Below are 4,791 nucleotides of genomic sequence, written 5' to 3'. Positions count from 1 at the left end.
CTAGCCTATTAGTACTCCTCCCTGCTTACTATGTGTTTGTGGGTGAGTAAGAGCAGAGCAATGGATGCTCCAGAGTGTGGGACACTCCGACCCGAGCCTGGGAGGCTCCCTTCTTACGTATGGTGAAACTTCTTCCCCATATTTTATCGTTGCTTGACTAGCGGGGTTAGTCCGATTTTCACTGTAGCCAGCGGGGCTGGTCTTATCTTCTTGAGAAACGAGATTTCAGTTTTACGATATATTATTTTCGAATGTTTTGACTAGCGAGGCTAGTCGGTTTATCGTTTTGAAATCCTTGGATTTAAAGCTAAATGTGTTTTACCATTTGTGCATGCATCGAGGTTTTTAATGAAATAAATGTGGGAAAGTATGAAATCCTTTTTATTTTAAATTGTTTATTTTTGTCCACTCACGCTAACGTTTTTCGTCTACTTTCCCCTGGGCCTTTCGGTTTCTAATGCCCAGTTTGCAGGCGCTATTAGTTGAGGTCGGGCGTACATGGATCGAGGCATAGTTGACGAATAGCTTCCGCACTTCTTTGTTTGGCTCTGATCTATTGTGGGTTACTATTTTGGGTAGTCCACTTTAGGGGTGACTCGACCAGTTCTCGGTAGAGTTATCTCTAAGGTGGGCCCCGCAGGGCCACCTCAGATTTCAGGATGAAATTTGGGGCGGGTCCTGTCATGTGGCCTAAAATATAGTATTTCATTCCTATTAGGAAGGTGAATCTACAGCAGCAGCCTATATATAGAGGCTAAAGACGACAAGCAAAGGACAACTCTCAAATCAATCAATCCCTCGGATTATCAAGCATCCCAGGAGCAAACCTTCAACCTAGTTGAAACCCGACGACCGTACTTCTAATCCTAGTCTCTCCAAGAGCCGACTGTTGGTGCTACTGCTACCAATACTACCAGCGAAGCAAGGGTAACGCCCTCGCGACCCCGCGAAGCTAAAGTCACACTTTAGCAAACCCTGTGCTTTCTCCAAACTTCCCAGTGATTGCTCTGCTTAGTCTACAACACTAAGTATCGATTCGGTGTCGCGAAGAGATCACAACCAAAGCCCTTATCCGTAAGGCAAGAAGTCCTTTCTCGAAAGGCAAGAAAAAAGCCTTGTGACGAGGTTGTTGCTCTCCTCGTCCACAACGCTTGATTAAGAAGTCAGGTCAAGGGACGCCCCGACGACTGCACCCCACGGTGCTGGCACGCTCGCGCATTCAAAAGAGACAGTTTGTACCACACTGATTTTCGTGTCAAACATTTTGGCACACCCGGTGGGACTTTTAGTGTCTTTTCGCGAACATAACCATTGGGAAGTCAAACGAAAACCCTTATCAAAAGGTTTACGCTAACTGCTCAAAGCATAAGACCTCCAGTTACACACCGCACTTTCGCGCGGATTGTCGTGGTCTTTCTGAAGAACAAGAGACTCAAAGGTTTTCTCGTTACCCCCAATCATCCGACATGTCAACTGAACAGGGAGAGAATCACCCGACCGCTACTGAGGGTCAAAGTGTCACTACTAACCAGGCAAGTGAGCCTGTCAACACTACCGTTGTTTCTGATACCGCGGAAAGTGAAGAAAGAGAGGCTTTCGTTCCGAAGCCTACTCCAGAGGAAGCGACCTTCGAGGAAAAACTCGCTATCATCATGGAGAATATCAAAAACCATCGTACGAAGGTAGCTATTGACTTTAACAGGGAAACCGCGAAAACAGACCAGCTTATACGCGAACTAGACCAGCGCATTGCCCAACGTGTTGAGGATACTAAGCAACAAATCTCACGATCGGAGAATGCAGTAAGGGCCCATGCCAGAGGTATCGCTGATGAGCAGAGTCAACATCAAAAAGAAATTATGAAAGCTATCGCGAGCCAAACCAAGCAGACTGCGTCAGATTTGGCAGGTCTTCGCAAGGATGGTTCTAATCTTGCAACAGAGGTCTCCATGCAGAGAGCCGAATTGAACCAGGCTAAAGAGGTATTGAACAAAGCTTTAGGCGATCCTAACGCCATCCTCGGCTCACTTGGCCAGCCCTCTGGTTCTGGTAAGTATATAACACCAAACGCTCGCGAGAAGGCTAGCAGCAGTACGGCCACACCTCCTACAACGACTACTGCCGCATCAACGAAGAATAAGGAAAGAGCCGTGGTGATTGGTGGTAACAAGGCTGCTCCACCGGCCTCGCAAAAGGATAAAATCTAGAAGACCGGTGATGGTACTCCAGCTGATCCTGTAGTATTTACTCAATACGACAGCAACGGAACGGAGAATGTGTATGAAGAGCTCCCGGGAAATTATTATGGCATTGATCAGGCTGGCAATCTAGTCAAGATAACAGCTCTGGTAAAAGATGTATCCCTGCCAGCAATGACCCTCCAGCAGTCCACCATTCCCAGGACAGTTCGCCTCGGGGGAGACACAGGGTTAGTCGGCCAAACCATACCAGTGCAGGCTACTCGCCAGCATGTGGCGATACCTCCTCCTCCTCCTCCTGGTCCTGAGTATGTGAGACGTGAAGAGGTAGAGGAGATGATCAGGCTGGCTAACCCTAGGGCCCTAATGGATGGGGTCTATGAGGGACCTTTCCGGCCACATATAATGCTCGCGCCCTTTCCAAGAGGTTATAAGAATATCATATTTTCTACCTTTTCAGGGGAAGACACTGAGAACGCGGCAACTCATCTGGCCAGGTTCAGGGTGCAATGCGGCCAATACCAGAATGATGACATCCTCAAGTGCAGGATCTTTGGCACTTCTCTTTCCGGGGTTTCCTTTAGATGGTTTTCTAAGCTCCGCCCAAGAACAGTAGCAGATTGGCCCGCAATGGAAAAGCTCTTCCGAGAAACTTTTGGAGCTATAGAGGCTGAAGTCAACTTGGCCTCTCTTACTCAGATGTCCCAACAACCCACCGAGTCTGCTGTTGCCTATCTTCAACGCTTTCAGATCCAGAAAGCCAAACTAAGTATGATCCTACCTGAAAAGGAATTGGTCAAGCTAGCGATCAAGGGTTTGGAACCACGCCAGCGAAAGAAGCAACATGGTAGCATGATCCAGTTAATGGGAGAACTGATCACGGAGGTGGGTAGCTTTGAGCATCTCCTCAGAGAGACTGATGCTAGGAAAAATGCGTCCAAAGGAACATATGTGCCAGGGAAACACCGCACAGTGGCAGCTCTTGGATACCTACAGCCAACCTATGATCCTTACTATCACCATCAAGGGGAAGAGGTTTTCCAGGGTTAAGATGAAGCTGAAGAAGAGGAGAACGACGTCTCCGCGCTAGAGTTTACAGGTAGGAAGAATTCAACCCTCAAGCAGTTAAAGATATCTAAGGAGCCTGTCAAGCTCAAGTCTGTGGCTTTCACCAAACCTGAGTTCGCGACATATACATATGATGCCAATAAGGCACATGAGATTCTGGATGAGATGATTGCCGCGAACATGGTGAAAACAGACTTTGGCCCTTTCCCTCGACCGGATCAGCTGAAAGGGAAGAAGTACTGCAAATTCCACAACTTGTGGAACCATAACACAGCTGATTGTGTAAAGCTAAAGGACCAAATTCAGGTATGGCTCAATAACGGCAGTTTGCAGGTAGAAGCTTCGGCGACCGCGGCAGCACTAGTAGACTTGAACCCTTTTCTGGATACCGGAGTCAGTATGGTTGATGTGAACTAGCCCAAGAAGAACCAGAGGAAACCAACCCTGGATTTGAATACAAAGGGAAAAGAAGAGAGGGATGAAGGGGAGGAAACCCCTGTAAAGAAGAAAGCTAAGCCCATCAGCGAGGCCTCACCTGTGGTCCTTTGCTCGCGATGCAAAGAACAATGCAGCATCCAAGTGTCGCACGCAGAAGTCGAGCAGACATTTCGTTTTGGTTCTCACCCGCCAATCAAATGGGCTTCACCATCACGAAATTATCAGCCTTCTAGCCCAAAGGCGAGAGATGAGGTAAAGTCACCACCATCCCCAAAAGATTTCAACTTGTTCAAGAAATTGAAAGCGGCCGCGACCGATCAGAAACAAGAAGGAAGGGCTTGGAACGAGCACAAAGATGTCGTGACCAAACCTTACATTCCGCCTGCTTCAACGTCCACCATCAAGGAAGGCAAATGGTACACCAGAGAGAAGGGGAAAGTAGTGGAAATCAGCCCTTCCAAGAAAAGGAAATTGCAGCGCCGGTTCGGAGAAGCCAAGCGCGCCTTAGAAGCTCTGGATCAAGGCCTGATCAAGCCGTCGCAACTGGTTAAATCTCCTGAGCAATATCAGAAGGAGATGGAGGCATTAGCTACTAAGCCATTGGTGGCTCCTCACAGCTTTCACAAACAAGCGCGCTCAGAATCAGGGGCCTCTAAGCCTAGTGTTTTCTGCAGGATCACGACAAAAAGGACACCTCCGCTAGCTAGGAAAGACAACTCGCCAACTAGGCGGCCACATGTCAGGCGCATGTTGTTTCGAGAGGAACCAGAAGCCAAACCCTCAGTTTTTGAGAGATTGGGGGGCAAGGGCAGCACTGCAGAAGCTTTACAGTGGAGACCTAAAAAAGTCCAAAGTCTGGTGGTCGCACCCCCAAAGGAGATACTTGCAGGGGAACAAAGATCAAACCCGCCATTGTTGATGGCCGAGCTGCAGGAACAAAAACAGTGTGGGGTAAAGGGCCTTACAGAAGAATCATTGGTAGACCGGCTGGCGAAGCAGTTCAACACTGACATCTCGGTTGGAGAGCCCAAGCTCAACCTGGAGGACGACATAGATGAAACTGAGGCGGTTGATACTTCCTGCAATA

This window comes from Rosa rugosa, chromosome 7 (genome assembly GCF_958449725.1).
Source record: "Rosa rugosa chromosome 7, drRosRugo1.1, whole genome shotgun sequence".
In the NCBI taxonomy this organism is placed as follows: domain Eukaryota; kingdom Viridiplantae; phylum Streptophyta; class Magnoliopsida; order Rosales; family Rosaceae; genus Rosa; species Rosa rugosa.
This window is presented reverse-complemented; position numbering follows the sequence as displayed.